General features: G+C 44.7%; 1 long non-coding RNA gene across 1 annotated transcript; it reads left to right on the top strand.

The window, feature by feature from the left end:
- Window positions 1–1,474: 1,474 nt before the first annotated feature.
- Window positions 1,475–13,262, top strand: LOC123454671. The gene is made up of 3 exons (XR_006633427.1): window positions 1,475–1,561; window positions 2,929–3,138; window positions 12,876–13,262. It is a non-coding gene; the product is annotated as an uncharacterized LOC123454671 (long non-coding RNA).
- The last annotated feature ends 10,503 nt before the right edge of the window (window positions 13,263–23,765 follow it).

The following is a 23,765-nucleotide window of genomic DNA, read 5'->3' as shown; positions in this document are numbered from 1 at the left end:
CGGGGGAGGGGGAGAGGAAGGAGGCTGCGGGGCGGGGAGGGGGCCCCCGAGCTGGGGTGGGGGGCGGGGTGGAGAAGAGCGTGTCTGGGGAGCGCACGGAGAGGAAGCGGTGGAGGGCGTTGGGGGGGAGAGTGCGCGTGCAAAGACAAAGCGTACACCCCTAACTCAGCCACTGTGGCAGCTGCACCCCTCTGGGATCGCGTGGAAAAAAAAATAAATGAATAAAATCCCCCCCCCCTACCTCCGGGTCCGGTGCCTCTTTGGGGACAGTGTAGATATTGGCTAAGTCCGGGGTTGCTGGGACACATAACCCACCGCACATCAGCCTCCAGCCCACGCCCGGGAATGGGGGGACAGTACGCACGGGGGATGCTTGCAACACAAGTCCGAAAAGAGTGGCCGGTGCGAAGCTTTTGGATGTCCGCGCCACCGCGCTCCGGGTGTGCACGAGAGCCGAACCCCGGACAGTGGCCAGGGAAGGACGGGCGCACGTGTGGACGCTGGGGTGGCGGGGGACAGTGCTGACTAGGGGAAGTGGGGTCCTAGGGTCTCTCGCTGGCGGAGGGGTTACACTGGAGCCTCGGGCGTTTCTCCCGGGTCCGGTCACCCAAAGCCCTACCTCCCGAGGCTGCGACAACCGGGGCGCGACTCCGGTGCACCCCCCCACCCTCTGTCCTGCCTGTGCCGACCACGTGCTTTGCAACCAATCGCCGGGGCCGCTTGATTCAAAGCGAACTCCTCAAAGGAGCGAGCACGCCACCTCCTCCCATGGTGATGAAGCCGCAGTCACACTCCCAGACAGCAGGCCCGTCCTAGTTTTTATGGTTTGATGATATTTATTTAGGTAATATAAAACAGACTAGCGCTCGCGCACACACACACACATACACACACACAAACACAAGTAATGTCCCGCGTGTCAGGCAAAAAAAAAAAAAAAAAGGAAGGCCACTCAAAAAAATAATTAATCTCGAGTGAACGATCGCCATTTATGAATCCCACTGTGAATCTTTTGCCAAGAGCTTATCTATGAGCTGGGAGCTAAAACGCAGTTTGGTTATTTAATTCGGTGTTTGGGATTAAAGCCTACAAACTAACTGTATAGTTCCAGACCCATGTTTGACAGGTGAGGAAAGTGAGGTCCCCCGGACTATGTGAAATGCCTGGCTGGGGGGGTCACTCGCCCCACTTAGCCATGGCCTAGCCGGTCCAGCGTGCGAGCTGCCAGACTCAGTTTACCCTGTCCTCCCCAGCCCCTGACCACCCCCCGGTTTTCCTTAAAATTCTAGGCACAGAAGTAAGGAGGCTCCACCAGGCACTTGCAGACATAAGACTGGCTGAGACCAAGACAGGCTCTTTATTCTCCCTCAGCTCCTGTTCGCGCTGACAAAGTTTGCTCATCTCAAAGAAAGCAAGACAGTGCCCTCTTAAGTCCTGTGTGAGCATTTACCCAGCAGCCTCACCGGGGCCTTTTAAAAAATCTGTTTCCTATTTTAATTTTTGATGTAGAATCTTGGCTCCGGTCTGCTTTGCTGAGCTAGAAAGGCTCGATCCGTTCAAGGTAAGAACCAGGTGCGAGAGGGCCCCGGGGGGGGGGGGGGGTAGCAAGGAGGAATCCTTGCAGGCAGGACCTAGTTCCCAAGGAGAGAAGGATAAAAATCTGTGAAAAGGCAAAAGGATGGAAGCACCGTAGACCCCAGAGATAGGTGCTGAAAAGAGGGAGGTAGGAAACGTGTAGCTATTGCGCATACATCTTTTTTAAAAAATGTTTCCGCAGCTTGTAGCAAGGTGTGGGTGCGAGGGGCAGACCCCCACTTACCTTCTAGACACTTCCCACAAGCCTTTGTGTGTCTGGGTTTGGGTTAAGCAAGCATGTTGATTTTGAAGACCAAATATTACTGCCTTTAACTAATTAATTAATTGATTGATTTAATTGTCAAGAGGGCAGCACTTTTTCTCGTTCACAGGCACGCTCTTCTTGCCCTAGTCACTAACCAAAGCTGCTTAGAACTGCCTTCTATTGCTTTGCTGCTGCCTAGAAATGGCAGGGGGTCTGGGGCGATGGTTTAGCGGTTAAGCGCTTGCCTGTGAAGCCTAAGGACCCCGGTTCGAGGCTCTATTCCCCAGGACCCACGTTAGCCAGATGCACAAGGGGGCGCCGCGCTTCTGGAGTTCTTCTGCAGTGGCTGGAGGCCCTGGCGCGTCCATTCTCTCTATATATCTGCCTCTTTCTCTCTTTGTCTGTCTCTCTCAAATTAAAAAAAAAAAAAAGGCAGGGATCCAGAACTCAGTGGGATGGCTGGAGATTTTTGAGATGAGACGCCAACACCTTAGGGACCAGTTATCTGTTTCTGTTGCAACCACCCGGCTGGAAACTTCAGTGTCCGTGGCCAAGGGGACATCTAGTAAAGTTCAGCTCTTTCTGCAAAGAGCAGGCAAGGCTGGAAGAAGGATGAAAGAAATGGGCCGTCATTGTGAGTTCTGTTTTCCACTGGTGTATCTTTTCGAATGTTGTTGACACCTTCTGTGCTTCAAGGAAAGAAAAACAACAACAACAAAAGTTGCCACCTGAACATGTTGAAATGTATCCAGTGACCATAAGCATTTGTTTCATCTGCTACAGGGAGATAAGCGGTACAGGGTAGAGAAACTTGTTTACGGGTTATGAAACCTGGAAAGCATTTTCCTGCTAAAAGGGCCCATGTCTATAGGAACTAAAGTTACATTTTGGGAATGTGTGCAAACTGCATTTGGTTTGCTAGAGCCAGTGTGGGAAGAATTGTTAGGCCATTGGCCGGTTTCTCTCTCAAGGCAGAAAGTGAGCTGCAAGCCTGTGGAGTTATTTGGTCATAGCACTTTCAAATGGTAACATTTCTGCAGCACCTCTCGGCCAGTCATAAAGGTAATGCTTATCATCCTTGTTCACAGGAAGAAAAGGTGAGTCTGGTACCGGTGCAGGAAGAAACTTCTTAACAGGCCTGTGATTAACCAAACGTCAATAGACATAGCAGACATCTGAGTCACCGGCAACTCAGGAAATGCTGCTGGGTCTTCACTGTACTTTGTTCCCCGTGTCAGGCCAGTCCTGCAAGCCCCTGGGAAACCGTCTTTGCTTCGGCCTTGTGACACCAAACCAAGGTCTCATTTTTTTTAATACTATTAATGATGCTGTGCCCAAGGCTTTTGGCCTTGTTATCTCTCTTAACAATGTTATTTTGTTAGGCTGCAAAATCAGCAGCATGGGGTTAAATGTATTAGCTGCCTTCAGACCTAATCTGTCTTCATTCGTTCCTAATTTACACTCGAGCTGAATTAATGAGAATGATTTAATTAACACCATGCAATCATGGTACCAGGGACTGGACAGCTCAGGGGGATTAGACCAAAGAGTGGGCCAAGCAGCTGCCAACCTGCCTCCTGCAGGGTCCCGGAGCCCAACCCAAACTTGGGCATGTGTCCCTGCTGGTATTCCAGAACGGCTGTCTTTGTTCCTTCATCCACTTCCCCAGTCTGTGTGAGGAAGAGGCCGTAGCTCCCTTTCCTTGTGTTACTTGCTGTACAAATCTCAAGACCATGCCCAGTCACGTCAATGTGGCAGAGGGCCAAATGCCCACCCAAGATGTGATGGTTCATCTTCACTGCCAATTTCCCTGGATTTAGAATCACGTAGAAGGTTCAGCTCTAGGTGTGTGTGTGAGAGAGAGACAGGGTTTCCAGAGAGGTTTCACTGAGGATGGACATCCTGAATGTGGACAGCACCATCTATGGGCTGGAGCCACAGACTGAATAAGTAGGGGGAAAAATAAGAGAAAGTGAAAGATATAAATATATTTAATATAAATATAATATATAATATAAAATAAGAGAATGCTCGCCAGCATTCATTTCTCTCTGCTTTGTCACTGTGGATGCACTCATAGGACTACCGCTATGCCATCCCACCACGATGGACGTAGCTTCTCAAACTCTGAGACAAAATCAATCTCTTCTCCCTTAACCTGCTTCTTGAAATGTATTTGGTTGCAGCCAACAAGTAAAGCAACTGATCAGCAAAATGTGTGCCGCTCTGTCCATCCTGTCGAGCTCATGCTGGAGAAGAGGTGCCCAGCCAGGGATGCCAGCTCTTGGCCACACACGTATGGAAGGAAAGGAAAGAAACAGGATGGGCAGAGAGAGATTGACCTGGGACACAGTACAGTCTCAGCTAACACCATGGCGACCCATGGTGCTGAAGTCACCCCCACAGAGTTGTCCCCTTACAAAAGACCAAGCTCAGGCTGGAGAGATGGTTTAGCAGTTAAGGCACTTGCCTGCAAAGCCAAAGGACCCAAGTTTGATTCCCTAGGACTCACGTAAGCCAGATGCACAAGGTGGCTCATGCGGCTGGAGGTCCTGTGTGCCCATTATCTCTCTCTCTCTCTCTCTCAAATAAATACACATAAAGACTATGGAAAAGAAAAAAAAAAAAAGACCAAGTTTTTATAAGGCTACTTCCCCCAGGTTCTGAAGGCAGGCAACCTAAGCAAGGGACTGTGACCTTTAGAAAGATGGCCCTCTTTTACACATAGAGGGTGCTCTAAAGGACTGCAACTGGGCGTGGTGGCACATGCCTTTAATCCCAGCACTCGGGAGGCAGAGGTAGGAGGACCGCCGTGAGTTCACGGCCACCCTGAGACTACATAGTGAGTTCCAGGTCAGCCTGGACTAGAATGAGACCCTACCTCAAAATAATAACAAAGAAAGAAAGAAAGAAAAGAAAAGAAAGGACCACAGCCCAATGTCTTCTGCCATTAGCAGCTATGGGAATGAGTCCTTTGTTCCCAGAGGAGGACAGCATAGTGGCCACCTCACGTTACACACAAAGAGAGGACCTTAGGGAGGGAGACTCTGGCTCCTATTAGCAATCCTCTTGTTTTCAAAAGTAGAAAGAAAAGGACTGGAGAGATGGTTTTGTGGCTAAGGCGCTTGTCTGCAAAACCTAAGGACCTAGGTTCAATTCCCCAGGACCCATGTAAGCTAGATATTCAAGGTGATGCATGCATATGGAGTTTGCAGTGACTAGACGCCCTGGCGCACCCATTGCCTCTCTATACCTGTCTCTTTCTTCCTCTCTCAAATAAATAAACAAATAATATTTTAAAAAGAATAACAAGCTGGGCATGGTGGCACACGCCTTTAATCCCAGCACTCGGGAAGCAGAGGTAGAAGGATTGCCATGAGTTCGTGGCCACCCAGAGACTACATAGTTAAGTTCAGGTCAGCCTGGGGCAGAGTGAGATCCTACCTCAAAAAAAAAAAAAAAAAAAAAAAAAAGAAAAGAAAAACAAATTGCCTTTTTATTAAAGAAAAGGAAAAGACAAGTCACTCATACAAAAAAAAATCAGCATATGACAGGTCAGAAGTCATTTTTTCATACTGAGGAAAAATAAGAGGTCTCAATTGGCCTTTTTTTTTTTTGACATGTGCGTGAGAGAGAATAGGTACGCCAGGGCTTCCAGCCATGTGTGCACCATTTAGTATTCATGTGTGACCTTACATGCTTGTATCACCTTGTGTGTCTGGCTTATGGAGGACTTGGAGAGTAGAACATGAGTCCTTAGGTTTGGCAGGTAAGTGCCTTAAACGCTCAGCCATCTCTCCAGCCCTAATTTTAGTTTTTTTTTTTTTTTATTTTTCGCATTTATGCTATTTTTTTTTTAAATTCTGTGTTTGTGTTAAATATTTGTTGGGATAAATCTACACAGTTTTTTATAAGATTGCATCCAAGTTGGTTTGGTCATATTTTCAAAGTCAGCTGCTCCTTACATTCATTTATATATGCCACCTTATATATATTCTGTGATTTTCAAAATTCCAGTTGCTCATTGCTATAATTGACTTTTGTAAAAATATTTTTTAGGGGCTGGAGAAATGGCTTAGCAGTTAAGGCATTTGCCTGCAAAGCCAAAGGATACCAGTTCAATTCTCCAGGACCCACATAAGCCAGATGCACAAGGGGTGCATGCACCTGGAGTTTGTTTGCAGTGGCTAGAGGCCCTGGTGTGCCCATTCTCTCTCTCTCCCTCTTTCTCTCTCTCAAATAAATAAATAAGCAATATATTTAAAAAAAAAAAAAAAAATATATATATATATATATATATATATATTTGTTTGTTTGTTTGTTTTGTTTTTCGAGGTAGGGTCTCACTCTGGTCCAGGCTGATCTGGAATTAACTCTGTCATCTCAGGGTGGCCTTGAACTCATGGCAATCCTCCTACCTCTGCCTCCCGAGTGCTGGGATTAAAGGTGTGCGCCACCACGCCCAGCTTAAAATATATTTTTTTATTTTACTTTTACTCATTTATCGATTGAGAGAGATAAAGAGCTGGTGTGAAAGAGAGAAAGAGAGAGAGAGAATGGATGCACCAGGGCCTTCAGCCACTGCAAACAAACTCCAGATGCATGCACCACCTGTGTATCTGGCTTATGTGGGTTCTGGGGGATCGAACCTGGGTCCTTAGGCTTTGCAGGCAAGCACATTAACTGTTAAGCCATCTCTCCAGCCCTTGCCTTGTGATTTTTTTAATCTTACTTATTTTGAGAGAGAGAGAGAGAGGCAGAGAGAGAAAATGGGCAAGCCAGGGCCTTTCAGCTGCTGTTAATGAACTCCAGATGCATGTACCCCCTTGTGGGCATGTGTGGCATTGCACTCTTGCATCATGTGTCTGGCTTAGGTGGGATCTGAATGATTGGAACAGGAGTCCTTAGGTTTGGCAGGCAAACTGCTAAGCCATCTCTCCAGCCCCTATCTAGTGATTTTTAATGGTGCATTTCATGATAAAGTCTTCTTGGTCCATTAAGGGCTGATGACTGCGCATGTTGGCTTCCTCTGCTAGGAGATCTACTGCTGGGAAACTCATTCTTCTTGAAGACTCCCTCATTCTAAATAGCATCCAAAGGCATTTTAAATTTCAAGAGGTACACAGTATACTGGCTGCCTCCGAGGACCACAGAGGGACATGTTTGCATCACTCTGTCCCGATATAACTCTATAAAGTTTCATCACTAGCAAACCAAGGGCTGTAGGCTGCATATGTTATTTCCACTTTGGGGCCCATAAGAACAATGATCTTTACAGGTTTTAGGGGCAGGATCTTAAAGTGGTATTTATTATTTCCTCTGCTTACAAAACAACTGAATGCATGGTTGAAATTTGGAAAGTAGAGAAGAGCAGAAGAAAAACCCTAGCTGGGTGTGGTGATGCACACCTTTAATCCCAGCACTCGGGTGGCAGAGGTAGGATCACTGTGTGTTTGAGGCCAGCCTCACAGTGATCCTCCTACATCTGCTTCCCAAGTGCTAGAATTAAAGTCATGGCCTAAAATATTTAAAAAAAAAAAAAAAAAAAGAACACTGTTCCTACAACCACATGGATACTTCCAAGTAACTGCCCCAAGTAAAAGTGGCTTGAATCCTTACCAAAGTTCCTCTTTTCACATCTTCATTTGATGAAGGGGCGCCTTCCTATCTTGAATGGGTTTACCTAGCCCATGGAGGTTTTATTCCTTTTGCGGTGTTGGGGAGTGAACTCGGGACCTTGAGCATGCTTAGCTCATTTTCTGCCTCTGATCTATAATCTAGGCATACTTATTCCAAGCTTCCTTGTCAGGAAGGAAGCTGATAGCATGTGCAGTACAAACTCAAATCCATGGAGTCAGCGGGTGGCACACATCTTTAATCCCAGCACTCCAGAGGCAGATGTAGGAAGTTTACCATGAGTTCAAGGCTACCCTGAGACTGCATAGTGAATTCCAGGTCAGTCTAAGCTAGAGTGAAAAGGACCCAGGTTTGCTTCCCCAGAACGCACGTAGAGCCTGATGCACAATGTGGCACATGTGTCTGGAGTTCTTTTGCAGTGGCTGGAGGTCCTAGAGTACCCGTTCTCTATCTGGCTCTCTCTCTCAAATAAATAATAAAATTTTTAAAGTGCACCAGCCGGGTGTGGTGGCACATATCTTAAATCCCAGCACTCTGGAGGCAGAGGTAGGAGGATCGCTGTGAGTTCAAGGCCACCCTAAGACTACATAGGAATTGTGTGTCAGGCTAGACTACAGCAAGACCCTACCTCGGAAAACTAAAGAAGCACCCTTTTTTTTTTTTTTTTTTTTTGGTTTTTCGAGGTAGGGTCTCACTCTGGTCCAGGCTGACCTGGAATTAACTCTGTAGTCTCAGGGTGGCCTTGAACTCACGGCGATCCTCCTACCTCTGCCTCCCAAGTGCTGGGATTAAAGGCATGTGCCACCATGCCTGGCTCTAAGAAACACCCTTTTAAGAGAAGCATTTTCAGAAGAAGGTAGCCCCACCCGAACAAGGCAGATATGGTCCGTGGGCTTGCCTGCCCTGAAGCGCTTGCAGGGTTAGCATGAGGAGATCACTCTCTCTCCTATCTGAATTGCGCCAGGCCTCTGAGATGTGGTCTTCCACAGCCAAGGGAAGCCTTGAACCATTTCCCCTCCTGTTTTCCATAATCTTTTCAGTGCCCCAAGGCTCCTGGATCTCAACTTTTAATTTGTTCTAGGCAATTACTTTTAAGAATTGACCGTTGTTTCAAGCAATGAAAAGTAAAGGTTTTGTTTGGCCTGTGTACTTTGCTTCTAGGGCGAGATGCCAAGACCTCTGAGCAGGTCTGGGCACGAAGACGGGACCAGAAGAAGGGACCTTTGTGGTCCAAGAGTTTGCACCTTTGAATGAATATTTAAAGGATTTTTATGGCAGTCTGTGAGACAGACTTACTCAGTGCACACAGCTCAGCCTCGGGCAGTTCTGAAACCTGAGGCTGCAAGTTAGCATTCACTGAATATAGAAAATGAGGGTCTAGGGCTGCGGAGATGGCTTAGAGGTTAAGGAGTTTGTCTGCAAAGCCTAAGGACCTCAGTTCGATTCTCCAGGACCCACATAAGCCAGATGCACAAGGGGGCAAATGCATCTGGAGTTCATTTGCAGTGGCTGGAGGCCCTGGCGTGCCCATTCTCTCTCTCTCTCTCCCAAACAAATAAATAAAAATAAAGTTAAAAAAAAAAAAAGAAAGAAAGAAAATGAGGGACTGGAGATATAGCTCAGTGGTTAAAGTACTTGCTTGGATGCAGGAAATGAAAGGGCAGAGACACTGACAATTGTGTTACATTCCCATAAGTGTTCCTCTTCACGGTATTGAAGATATAAGATAAACAAGAAGATATATATATATATATATATATATATATATATATATATATGCATTTACAAATTTCCTTTAGCCTCAGGAGAAATTTTAAAGCTCTTCAAAATACATTGTTCATTTTTATTTATTTATTTGAGAGTGACAGAGAGAGAAAAAGAGACAGAGAGAGAGAGAATGGGCACGCCAGGGCCTCCAGCCACTGCAAATGAACTCCAGACGCATGCGCCCCCTTGTACATCTGGCTAACATGGGTCCTGGGGAATCAAGCCTCTAACTGGGGTCCTTAGACTTCACAGGCAAGTGCCTAACCATTAATCCATCTCTCCAGCCCAAGCTTTTTTTAAAAAATTTTTTAAAATTTATTTATTTATTTATTTGAGAGCGACAAACACAGAGAGAAAGACAGATAGAGGGAGAGAGAGAATGGGCACACCAGGGCTTCCAGCCTCTGCAAACGAACTCCAGACGTGTGCGCCCCCTTGTGCATCTGGCTAACGTGGGACCTGGGGAACCGAGCCTCAAACCGGGATTCTTAAGCTTCACAGGCAAGCGCTTAACCGCTAAGCCATCTCTCCAGCCCCCAAGCTTGTTTTTTTAAAATATTTTTTTAAATTTATTTATTTATTTATTTATTTTTATTATTTGAGAGCGACAGACACAGAGAAAAAGACAGATAGAGGGAGACAGAGAATGGGCATGCCAGGGCTTCCAGCCTCTGCAAACGAACTCCAGACGTGTGCGCCCCCTTGTGCATCTGGCTAACGTGGGACTTGGAGAACCGAGCCTTGAACCTGGGTCCTTAGGCTTCACAGGCAAGCGCTTAACCGCTAAGCCATATCTCCAGCCCCCAAGCTTGTTTTTAATAAGCTACCTCTAAAAGCTAAAAGAAAGAAGATTTGCCTATTTTCTTCTCTGGTGATATTTGATAATATTGAACTATCCAAAGGAAATGGTAACTTTGAAAACCTACGTATACTCAAATAGTTATTACATCTTCCATATCCACACGCATATGAGATGTTGTGGTTTCATTCATCCTATTGATCCCTCGCTCATCTGATAACGATTATCTGCACATCCTATCAACACTTGGAACAATGTACCTGGAACGACTCCTCAGCTCCATAGTGTCTCCCAGTATGAGTTTACAGTGTGCAGGTTTGGCTCACCATCAGCAGACTTGAGCATGTTTCCTCATAACTCTGAGGCCCTGGAAAGAAGTCTTAGGTCGGGAAATTTGAGAGGGGAGAAGGGAAAAGAACACAGACATAGGAGCTCAGTTTCTGTCACCCCAATTAGGCCATTAGACTGGAAGAGCAGCCCGATGCACAGGCCACCCGCCTGGGTTGAGGACTCGTCCTGCTCCACTGAGATTTTTTTTTAATGCAAGGTTTATAAATCAACCCATTATTGCCTCCTTATGACCCACTGACTGAGAGGGCATGACAGAACAAATGGGCAGAAGGAGCCAGTGAGAGGCGACATTGCTTTCTCCTTGTTCTGTGTTTTCAACAGGCTCTGAGGTTGGCCACAGGAGGGGGGAACAGCCCTGGCATCCCCCAGGACTCGCCAATTCTTTTAATATTTTTATTTATTTGAGAGAGAGAGAAAGAGGGAGGAAGGAAGGGAGAGAGAGAATGGGCAATGCCAGGGTCATCGGCCACTGTAAGGGAACTCCAGACACATGTGCCACCCTATACATCTGGCTTACGTGGGTCCTGGTGAATAGAAGCTGGGTCCTTTAGCTTTGCAGGCAAGTGCCTTAACCGCTAAGCCATCGCTCTCCCCTCACCGGCTCTTTCTACTGTATCTTTTCCAGGACACTTCTGATGCAGAACATTTGCACAAATACCAAAGTTCACTCTGATTTTTCAGGCAATGCTTTTCCATGTAGAACCTTCATCAAGTTCATCTGAATGCATTTTCTTTGTCCAGTCTATTTTTAAATTTTCATATGCAATTTTTCCATGATTTCATAGAATCTAAACAATTTGTCACGTTCCAATTTTTTTCTGCAGATGTCTTATTACAAACAAAAGTTTTGCCCCCTAACACACACACACACACACACACACACACACACACACCCCACCTTAAAAAATTAAACTGCCACCCCAGCAGAGCCAGGAATGGAACAGAAGTACAGGGCTGCTGAGAAAACAGCACTGGGATTTGGGTGAAGCAACACTGCCCTCTTCCGGCCACAATAAGAACCAACTATAGAAGATCTGACAATGTTCAAACCAAGGCTAAGCAATTCCCAACCAGCCAGCTTCTGTGTACAGGGCTAATCTAAGTGGCCCAGGGGCTCGGGATATAGACTTATTTGTCCTTGGCAATTGTGTTGGAATTAAAAATAATAGCTAGGGCTGGATGGGTGGCTTAGCGGTTAAAGCGTTTGCCTGTAAAGCCAAAGGACCCTAGTTCGATTCCCCAGGACCCACGTTAGCCAGCTACACAAGGGGGCTCACACATCTGGAGTTCATTTGCAGTGGCTGGAGGCCCTGGTGGGCCCATTCTCTCTCTCTCCCTCCCTCCCTCCCTCTTTCTCTGTCAAATAAATAAATAGTATTTTTAAAAATAATAGCTAGAATCCCTACTTTTTTTTAATTTTTTTTTTTTATTTGAGAGCGACAGGCACAGAGAGAAAGACAGATAGAGGGAGAGAGAGAAAATGGGCTCGCCAGGGCTTCCAGCCTCTGCAAACGAACTCCAGATGCGTGTGCCCCCTTGTGCATCTGGCTAACGTGGGACCTGGGGAACCGAGCCTCGAACCGGGGTCCTTAGGCTTCACAGGCAAGCGCTTAACCGCTAAGCCATCTCTCCAGCCCAGAATCCCTACTTTTATAGTCTTATTGTGTGCTAAACAGTTTCTACACCTGTCTCAGTGAATGGCCACCCAACTCTAAAGATGAAGACCCACTGGGTGACTCAGAGACCTTAGTGGCTTTCATCACACCAGGGTCAAGTTCTTAATCGTGAAACTATATTGCCTCCTCTATTTTCCAACCTAGCTACCGTACCTACTTTCCTGTCCTCTGGAATGCCAGCTCTGTACACCTGACAGGTACGAACACACACACACACACACACACACACACACGCACGCGTGCACGGTCTTTCTAGAAGAGAAGACACAAATTGCTCCGTTTACTTTGTTTCGTGTTGACAGGTCTGGTAACAGTGTGACAAATGAAAAGCTGGAATCAATTGACTAAAATTATGCTGTTGTCTTTTTTTTTTTTAATCCACTTTAGTCTTTCTTCATAGTTGATTAAGTGTCTTACCAGATCATTCTTTCATTCTGACCCCCCTGCACCCACTAGACATTGGTACATCAACTCACAAGCAAAAGAATGCCCTGATCAGGTTGCTTCTTCAGCTTGGTTCAGGCATAGTTTCTCAGCCCTGGAATGAAAAGCTCTTTCCTTGCTGTGATCAAGCTCCAAATTGTGAGAGAAAGAGCTTCCGGGCTACAGTGTCTGCATTCCAAAGGCCCAGGGGACCGTGTGGCCTCCTGGAAGAACCTAGAGAGAAAAGGTAACAGAAAACAAAGGAAGCTTTTAACTTTTAACTTCTTGGCTGCATCCAGCAATGGTGACATTATGTTTAAAGACTCAACATACACAGATTATGCTAAAATTTGAAATCTTTCTATTCGACAATGGTTTACAGATGCAAGAGACGCTGGGAGTAGGTAAGCATGAGGAGGTGCTACACACTTCTTGAAGATGCCAAACACACTTCTTGAAGATGCCAAACACACTTCTTGAAGATGCCAAACACACTTCTTGAAGATGCCAAACACAGTCAAACTTCAGTTGTCTACAAGCCAGCTCGCTAGAGGGATTAACCAAACTTGTCTCCTATGCTGAATGTTTGGAGGACAGATGCTGAACACAAGAGACTATGTACCTATTGAGGCTTTCTTTTTAAAGCAAACAATGTCTATCTAGACAATAAGCAATTTCTCTGGCTGGGAAGGTCACTCAGTCAGTACAGCGCTGGCCTTGCAAGCATGAGGACCTGAGTTCCATCCCCAGAAGTCAATTAAAAAAAATTGTGGGCGCAGTGACATGTCTGTTATGGGGGAAACCATCTGATCTCTAATTGGACTGGAGGCCTGCTCCACAGGACAGAATACGTGCCTGATACTAAAACCTATGACAGGGGAAGTCATGAGCCCTACGGGTGTAATGACTTCCGGTGTCTGGCTAAATGTGTATATTATGTTCACCAAACTGCCCAATAAGCACTTCTTTTGATGTTTGTACCCAATATTAATGCTGCTCTCACTTTTGCTTAGCAAAGCTTCTCTTTTCAGATGGCAATGACCTCAGGGATGACTCAAAAGTCATCATAGTGCTGAGAAGAAGTGACAGAGGAGTGCTCTGCACTGAACTATCTCTATCACACCTTCCAAGGCGAGGTGGTGGAAAGAATGTAAGAGCCAAAGGAAGGGTAGGACTCCTTACAACGTGCTCCTCCAGACACAAAATGACCTGGATACCCATGACTTCGCAGTGCCTGATGCTACCTACACAAGACCCTCCTAATAGAAGGAAAAGATGATGACATTAAAACAAAAGAGGGGCTGATTGAGGGTGGAGGGGATATGATGGAGAGTGGAGCTGTGAAGGAGAAAATGAGGGGGCAGGGAATTACAATGGTTTATTGTCTATAATTATGGAAATTGTCAAAATAAAAATATTAATAATAATAAAGTAGGTGTGGTGGCATATTTGTAATCCCAGCACTATAGATGCAGAAACAGACAGATCTCTGGGACTTGCTAGTCAGCCAGTCTAGCCAATTGGTAAACTCTAGGCCAAAGAGGAACCCCATCAAAATAAAAAATAAAATAAAAAAGGTGGACAATATTCCTGAGAAATGATGCCTCAGGTTGTCCTCTGGCCTCTCCATGCACATACACACCCACGTACCCATGCGTGGGCACATACGTGCACCTGTGCGGAATAAACACGCACAGATAACTGGGAGAAGAGGGTGATGCTGATACAAGAGGAAGGTGAGAAGTAGAGGGATATGGCTCCCAGGGGTCTCTGCAGAGAGGCTGGAGGGGGATAGGGCCAGGGAACTGTGGCCTTTTCTCTAGTTCTTCTGTCCTATTAGATCTGTGCATCCACATGTATTTACTGTTCCAACTGATGTTGAGAAATCTTAAAAGTCAATTACAGGGCTGGAGAGATGGCTTAGCGGTTAAGCGCTTGCCTGTGAAGACTAAGGACCCCGGTTCGAGGCTCAGTTCCCCAGGTCCCACCTTAGCCAGATGCACAAGGGGGCGCACGCGTCTGGAGTTCGGTTGCAGTGGCTGGAAGCCCTGGCGCGCCCATTCTCTCTCTCTCCCTCTACCTGTCTTTCTCTCTCTGTCTGTCGCTCTCAAATAAATAAATAAATAAAAAATATTAAAAAAAAAAAAAGTCAATTACAAAACTAAATGTTGCCGGGCGTGGTGGCACAGGCCTTTAATCCCAGCACTCGGGAGGCAGAGGTAGGAGGATCACTGTGAGTTTTCGGGCCACCCTGAGACTCCATAGTGAATTCCAGGTCAGGCTGGGATCGAGTGCGACCCTACCTCAAAAAAAACCAAAATAACTAAATAAATAAGTAAAGTATTTTTAAACATTTAAAATAAAATTTATTTTATTTTATTTATTTGAGAGAAAGAGAGAAAAAGAGGTAAGGGAGAATGGACACAACGGGGCCTCTAGCCACTGCAAATGAACTCCAGACACATGAGCCACTTTATGCATCTGGCTTTACGTGGGTCCTGGGGAGTCAAAGCTGGATCCTTTGGCTTTGCAAGCAAGAGCCTTAACTGCTAAGCCATCTCTCCAGCCCCAAAATAAATGTTTTTAATAAAATAGTATCAGCCTCAAAATGGTCTTTGACGATGGCCCAATATGTGGATCATTCAGGGCCATTTTCAAGAAGCAATGTATGTTTCTCAGGCACTGAATGATGTAGTACTTTGTAGAAAAGCTCAGTCTTGGGAGTGAAGAGATGGCTTAGCAGCTAAGGTGCTTGCCTGCAAAGCTGAACGACCAAGGTTTGATCCCCCAGTGCCCACGTAAAGCCAGATGTAGTGACACATGTGTCTGGAGTTTGTTGGCAGCAGCTGGAGGCCCTGGCACACCCATTCTCTTGTTCTATCTCTCTTCCCTCTATCTCTCTCTGCTTGCAAATAAATAAATAAATATTTTTAAAATTCAGTCTTTACAGGGCTTTTGCTCTCTGTAATTGTCAAAAATCTTTAGAAAGGTAAATATTGCCATTATTAGACTCCATTTTTCTTTTTTTTTTTTTTTGTTTTTTGTTTTTTGTTTTTTTGTTTTTTTGTTTTTCAAGGTAGAGTCTCACTCTAGCTCAGGCTGACCTGGAATTTACTATGGAGTCTCAGGGTGGCCTCGAACTCACGGTGATCCTCCTACCTCTGCCTCCCGAGTGCTGGGATTAAAGGCGTGTGCCACCACGCCCGGCTTTAGACTCCATTTTTCTGACAAGAAACTGAATTTCAGGACATGAATATCTTATCTAGGCTCATGTATTTGTCAAGTAGTTTTGTTGTAGATGATACACAGGTTTTGTTAAAGTTTGTTTGTTTGTTTGTTTTTCATTGTTCTGTTTTGTTTTGTTTTGCCAGCATTGAATGATCTGCCTTTCTACTACTGTGTCTAGACCAACACCCAGTGGTAAAAACAAAAAGTATTTCTGTAGGACTGGAGAGATGGTTTAGCAGTTAAGGTATTTGCCTGTAAAGCCAAAGGACCCAGGTTCCATTCCCCAGGACCCATGTAAGCCAGAGGCACAAGGTGGCGCATGTGTCTGGAGTTCATTTGCAGTGGCTAGAGGCCCTGGTGCACCCATTCACTGTCTGCCTCTCTCTCTCTCAAATAAATAAAATATTAAAAATATATATATTTGTAGAGGACTGGAGAGATGGCTTAGTGGTTAAGGTATTTGCCTGTGAAGCCTAAGGACCCAGGTTCAATTCCCCAGTACCCACATAAGCCAGATTCACAAGGGGGCATATGTGTCTGGACATTGTTTGCAGTGGCTGGAGGCGCTGGCATACCTATTCTCTCTCTCGCTCTCTCTCTCTGCCTCTCTCTTTCAAATAAAGAAAGAAATTGAAGTATGCATAGAATATGTGAATGAATTTGGCAAATGAATGAATAGTTCTTCTGTGCACTTGCAGCGACACATCACAACTATGCTCATTGCTCTGTACTTGCTATGGCAAGAAAGTCTGATGAAACATTTTGCATAGATTTTCATCTTGGACCAAATGCAAATGATTTGCCTTCAGTTATCTGGAAAACCTCATTTCCAGAGTACTTTGCTTGATGGGAGTTTCACGGAATGCCTCAAGAAATAGAATCACATTTGGAGAAATCATTCAAATGAAAATGCCCCCAGATCTCCAAAGGAAATCAGTTGTTAGTGTATAATGAATGAACCTGAGTAAATAGCCTCGCTTGCCTTTGAAGCATGAACCATTCCAAATGTGAGCTAACCAGCAGCTCCGTGCTTAGCCTCCCAAGATAAGAAGTGGGAGTCACCCAAGGAACGAGTCACCCCAAGAGGGAGGTCATTTATTTATGCTTCATGGTGATTAATTGGTTGTATTCCTTGGTTCTAGAAATGATAAGACTTAGGTAATGGAAAACAGAGCATATCGCCCAGGTGAAAAGGGTGCACACTAGGCAATAGCTTATTAACCCAAACATGCCAGCCCAAATCCTCCTGGCCTATGGTCAGGTCTAGTCACAATTCTTCCTGAAGTTATCCTTAGGCCTGACAAACTACGATATACTTTAAAAGTACTACTCTAAATTTTTCTGCTTGATCTAATACTGAAGTATGGTGAAGTGTCTACACTTAATTAAATAGCATCTGGGGCATCTGCCTATAATCCCCACACTCAGGAAACAGGATTGAATTCAAAGCTAGCCTAAACTACATAGGAAGACCTTGCTTCAAAAAAAAAAAGTTAAAAGAACAAAACAAAACAGACATGGAGAGATGGCTCAGCAGTTAAGGCACTTGCCTGCAAAGCCTAACGACCAAAGTTCAATTCCCAAGTGCCCACATAAAGCCAAATTGCACATGCATCTGAAATTCATTTGCAATGGTTGGAGGCCCTGGTGTGCCCATTCTCTCTCTCTGCCAGGTGTGGTGGTGCATGTCTTTAATCACAACCTTGGGAGGCTGATGTAGGAGGATCACTGTGAGTTTGAGGCCACCCTGAAACTATATAGTGAATTCCAGGTCAGCCTTGGCTGGAGTGAGAACTTACCTTGAAGAGAGAGAGAGAGAGAGAGAGAGAGAGAAAACAATAAAAGTTAAATTGATGATCCCTTCTGTTAGTACATTCATAGACATACATATCTGATTCATCTAGAGTTCCACCATGGCTTATTTATACAGTGTGTTCAATCTTCCCAAATCATGTGAACTAAATAGTATCATTGTCTCTGTTCTGGCAATGAGAAGACAGGGATGCAATGAACTTGCCCAAAAACCCACACTGAGTAAAAGACAGATTTCAAACCCCAGGCTTGCTAGTGTGTTGTTGTGTTTTTGTTTGGTTGGTTTAAAGGTTTCTTTTGTTTGTTTGTTTTTGAGGCAAACCTAACAGTCTGACTTTTTTTTTTTATGTGAGAGAGTAAGAGCAAGACAGAGAGAGAAAATTGACGTGCCAGGGCCTCCAACCACTGCAATTGAACTCCAGATGTGTGCGCCCCCTTCTGTGCATGCGCGACCTTGCGAGCTTAGGTCACTTTGTACGTCTGGCTACATGGGACCTGGAGAGTCGAACGTGGGTCTATAGGCTTTGCAGGCAAGAGCCTTAAACACTAAGCCATCTCTCCAGCCCTGGTTTAAGGGTTTGTTTTTTGCTGGTTTTTTTTGTTTGATTGATTTTGTTTTGTTTGCTTTAAATTTTTATTTATTTATTTGTGTATGAGAGAGAGACAGAGGCAGAGAGAGAGAAAAAAAAATGGCACACCAGGGCCTCCATCCACTGCAAGCATACGCCAGATGCATGCACCACTTTCTGCATCTGGCTTACATGGGTCCCTGAGAATCAAACCTGGGTTCTTTGGCTTTGCAGGCAAGTGCCTTAACCACTAAGCCATCTTTCCAGACCTTGTTTTGTTTGTAGACATGGGGTCTCTGTAGAGCCCAGGCTGGCCTCATACTCATTGCAATCTTCTTACTGCAGACTCTTAAGTGCTGGAGTCACAGGTGTGAGCAACCTCGTCAGGCTTTCTGATTTCAGAAGCTGTGTTCTCCTAGTTCATGGGTCTCTAGTCCACTTGTGTGCCATGAACATGTAGCTCTTGGATACACAGTGAATTTTGCCTTCATGTATATTCTCAATCAACAAATTAGTTTTGTTTTTTTGTTTTTTTTTAATGGAGCAGCAGGCTGGAGAGGTGGCTTAGTGGCTGCATTTGCCTGCAAAGCCAAAGGACCCTGGTTCAGCTCTCCAGGACCTGTGTAAGCCAGCTGCACAAGGAGGCACATGCGTCTGGAGTACATTTGCAGTGACCAGAGGCCCTGGTGTGCCCATTCTCTCTCTCCCTCTCTCTCTTTCTCTCATAAATAAATAAATAAAAGTATTTTTTAAAAATGGAGCAGCAGGGCTAGAGAGATGGCTCAGCGGTTAAAGCACTTGCCTGCAAAGCCAAAGGACCCAGGTTCAATTCCCCAAGACCCATGTAAGCCAGATGCACAAGAGAGCACATGCATCTGGAGTTCGTTTGCAGTGGCTGGAGGTCCTGAAATGCCCATTCTCTCTCTCTCTCTCAAATAAATAAATAAAATACATTTTTTTTAAATGGAGCAGCAATCATTTTTGTTGACATTCTGCAAAACGTCAAACAGAAAACAAAACGTTGTCCCGCCATTTATACCATTTGTAATTTCCACCTGAGATAACTTAGTAAATATTATAACACAACAAAAATACTATGTTTAAAAAAAAAAGGCTAAGTAGCATGGATAGCTTTCCATTCTGGCCCAAGTTATTACATAGCAGGGAGACTGTCCAACCATGTGAGACAGGTACAAGCAGAGTACACTAAAGAACCAGCCACCAGGCATCAAAGGGCCAAACACTCAGGACCTCCCAGGATCTTATCTCACAAGTCCATAACATTGACATAGTGGATACAGACTTCTCTGTGCTTGAATGTACAGATAAGGATTTATGGTTTATTTTCTAAGCAAAATTTCCACAGGAACTGTAGAGATGCTCATGGTGTAAGTTATTCTGGATAAAGTGATTCCTTCAAGCTCTGACAAAGTTACTGGAATTGTAAATGGGTCATAAGTGAATCACTTCCATTAAACATAATGGGATTATACATAATGCTGATCTGAGAACTAAGGGAAGAAATAATGAATGCCACCTTAGCCAAAACCCAACCTTATACTCACTGAATACTTATTGTGTATCTGGTTAGGAATATCAACTGCAGTTCAGAGCTGAAATCTAGTATGGGACATGTGCTAAACCAGTGATAAGAACATTCTTGTGCAAACAGTTCAATTTTCCACACAGGAAAAGATCACCATGTTTTTGATCCTATTGACACAAAAATTTGGTGACTCTGAGTTACAGACAGTTAAGTCCTCTCAGTCCTGCCTGCTGAAATTGCCCTCAATCCCTTTGCCCCACCCAGACATATCCTTGTGGACTCAGCAGCAGACAGTTCAAATGAGGTGCTCAGACCCGAGTGTGAAAAGCAGCACATCTCTAGAATGTGGTTTATTGAAAACATGTATCTTGAAGAATGAGCAGGCATTTCCTTACACCAGTGATTCTCAAACTTTCACTACATACAAGTCACCTGGGGAGATTTTTTAACTTTTTATTTATTATTTATTTATTATTTATTTATTTGAGAGAGCAAGAGGGAAAGAGGCAGACAGAAAGAGAGAGAGAGAGAGAGAATGGGTGCTCCAGGGCCTCCAGCCACTGCAAACAAACTCCAGGTGCATGCACCCCCTTGTGCGTGTGGCTTATGTGGGTCCTGGGCAATCAAACCTAGGTGCTTTGGCAAGCACCTTAACCACTAAGCTGTCCCTCCAGCCCCTTAGCTACAGATTTTGATTCAATTCAGGAAGTCCAACGTGGGAAAAGAAATTCTCATTTCTAACAAGTTCCCTGGGTCTGCTGGGATGCAGGCCACACCTCAGCATAGAGGTTTGGCAAAATTCAGTATCATAAAAACCAGCTACTACCACAGAATCACACGAGGCACTCCCCAACTTTCAAAGCCCTGGGACTGTGCCTTCCTGAAAATAATGGCATACTTTGTAAGAAAATGGCATATTCTCCAAGGGGGGAGAGTCCAGGAAAGTTTCCAGGAGAAGAGGATTTGTGAGCTGGGTATAAAAGAGAGTTGAATCAGTGGAGAAGAGGCAAAGCCATAGATAAGTGTGGGGAGTAAAGTAGCTGGATGTGATAGCACGTGCCTTTAATCCCAGCACTGGGGAGGCAGAGGTAGGAGGATGGCCCTGAGTTCGAGGCCACCCTGAGACTACATAGTGAACAGGTCAGCCTGAGCCAGAGTGAGACCCTACCTTGAAAAACCAAAAAGCAAAAACAAAACAAAACAAAAAAATGTAGGGAGTAAGATAGAGGGTGGTTTGGTCAGGGTCAGGGGTTCCATCCCACACAGAATCCAGTATAAAAATGATGAGGAGCTGTACTGAGGAGGTACTGAGAGGGAGGGTCCCCACCAGCCTGCAGAAGCCATTGACGGGGACAGTTGGATAAGTGAAGAATTATCTCAGTGACACTGAATCTTGGTGGGTTAAATGTGCAGGAGGACAACTCTAGGGACCTGAAACTAAGTGTGGGACCTGCAGCATGGACCTATGTCACATACACCCAAGATTGGTGGTTGGGGCCTAGAGGTCAGTGAAGCTTCCTGGGCAGGGTGGGGCTGAGCAGGGCACTGGAGAAGCAGCACCAGTGCCTCCTGGGTCAGGAGTGCCCTTTCCCATCAGCAACAGTGCTCAGTGTCTGTTGAAGTAAGAACACAAAATGGCATGGTTGTTTATGGTAGGCACTAATAATACTGTGCTAAGAAAAAAATCCAGCTCCGAAGAATTTTCTTCGGATAATCATGGAGATCACCTTTAAAGTGTTACGCTTCTCTTTTCTGTTTAACTTAAAGGGTGTTGAGATTACTGAGCACTGGTCTCTCAGAACTTAGAAAAAATTGCATGCATTAATTGTGTAGCAAAATCAGAACTAGTCAGCAATCAGTCTTTATGCTCACTCACACAATTAGGTACTGCACTATTACTAGATGCAAAAGACTTTAAAGCAACGAAAACCTCAAAGTGTTTATTATAGGAACCAAGTCCTCTTTCTACAGCAAAGATAATATTTTAACAATGATTATTCTTAGTACTTTATATATCATTTTCTAAAACTTTATACATAATAGAAATAGGCTTACATACCTTACTGGTATTTATTTTTAAGTTATGGTCTTAATAAACATTAGATAACTTGATATATATGTTATAATTCAGAAGAATTTATTTTGATTATTAATAAGGGAAATTGCTGTCAGGGCTGCATGCTCTGAAATATGAAAGAGAAATACTATTTTCTAGCTTCCTTTCCTGATTCTAAGAATGGGAGAACGATTCTAGCAATTGAATTTAATGTACTTTTCTCTGATGCTCACACTTCTTCATCTTTTCTGGTTAAATGGAATGCCGATCACATTTGAACCTAGCTTAAGTGACAGTATACAGAATTATTCATTTAATAATTTCCTAAACCTCTACTTATATCCAGTGAAATGTTATCATTCAAACTGTTAAAACTATTCAGTTAAATAATTACTGTCGCCAGGCGTGGTGGCGCACGCCTTTAATCCCAGTACTCGGGAGGCAGAGGTAGGAGGATTGCCATGAGTTCAAGGCCACCCTGAGACTACATAGTGAATTCCAGGTCAGCCTGAGCCAGAGTGAGACCCTACCTCGAAAAACCAAAAAAAAAAAAATTACTGTCATTTACATTATTTTCCATATGTACATTATCGTTTAACTTATTCTCAAAAACTCTGTGCAGAATTCTTTTTGAAATCATCTCCATTTATAGTTAAGAATGTCAGTGCTCATGAAGAACCCAGCGCCTGAGCTCATACAGTTGTCAACAGTAAATCTGAGAGTCCAGATGAAGTTACCTGTTACATAAATATTCTAAAGTTAAAAAAAAAAAAGTAAAACAGTACATTTTGAAAGTTTCTTCAAGGCAAAGAAAACATTTAGAGTTGACAAGGAAAGGCTGCTCAATAGCGAGTTCATCAATCAAGTCAAGGACACTAAACAGAAATGAAACCTGAATCAAGTGGGGCCACCTTGGGGCTCTCAGCAGGATCCAAAAGAAACACCAGTCCAGCTCTATAAAAGCTCCCCAGCTTAACATAAGCAGCCTCCTGGGACAGCAGGGGCAAGGAGCCAGTACAGCCCTCAGTGGAACAATGCACATCCCCAAAGTCTCCCTCAGCTCAGGGCCTCTGCCCTCATGGCTGCTCTGCTGGCCGCTCTAACCCTGGCATCTTCCAGCTTGCATTTCTTCCTACGGCCGCTCCAAGGCTACCTAGTAAGAATTAGTTCAAGACAGGGACTAACTAGACCTACTGTTCCTCCAACAAGGTGGTCTCTGCGCCACCTTAAAGGAAGAATCTTGTTTCTATGTTAATCACTCTGGTGCTAGTAAAGAATCCCATGGTCAGGGCTGGAGAGATGGCTTAGCGGTTAAGCGCTTGCCTATGAAGCCTAAGGACTCCGGTTCGAGGCTCGATTCCCCAGGACCCACGTTAGCCAGATGTACAAGGGGGCGCACGTGTCTGGAGTTCATTTGCAGTGGCTGGAAGCCCTGGCACACCCATTCGCGTGCTCTCTCTCTCTCTCTCTTTCTCTGCCTCTTTCTCTATCTGTATGCCACTCTCAAATAAATAAAAATAAACAACAAAAAGAATCCATGGTCATATTTAGGAAAAGACTACATGAAAGAAAACTGGAAAGAGAAAAATCTCAAGGATGGTATGAGTCCATATTCAATTGGTCCCCTGGGTTAAGGACTTTTAATTTCTGCCCTAACTGGTCTCCTTATTCTTTTAATGCTTGCCCTCACCTGCGGACCTTGTATCATCAATGCTTTGGTCAAATTTGCTACAGGTCGCTTAGCCACAGTACAATTAATGGTTCTGAGATGACAGTACCAACCTTTGGAGCCTTTAGATACATCTCAAGGATTCGAGATGAGGCCATACTCAAGGGGGGAACCAAACTGATGCCACGACAGGCTTCAGTAAGGGGCCACTCTAACTAGGGCTAAGTTTCAGTTTCCCAGACATGCAGATGTTGGGACCCCTCCTCACCGAGGGATTCCAAGCCTGGGGAATCAAGCGAGACCCCAAAGACTGACACTGACGTTTCTCAATGCAAAGCAGCAAGAGGTGTTTATTGAAGTTCCGGTGCACCGGGGCTCAACACAGAGTGCCC

The sequence above is a fragment of the Jaculus jaculus genome, chromosome 14 (assembly GCF_020740685.1).
Source record: "Jaculus jaculus isolate mJacJac1 chromosome 14, mJacJac1.mat.Y.cur, whole genome shotgun sequence".
Taxonomy (NCBI): Eukaryota; Metazoa; Chordata; class Mammalia; order Rodentia; family Dipodidae; genus Jaculus; species Jaculus jaculus.
This window is presented reverse-complemented; position numbering and strand designations above follow the sequence as displayed.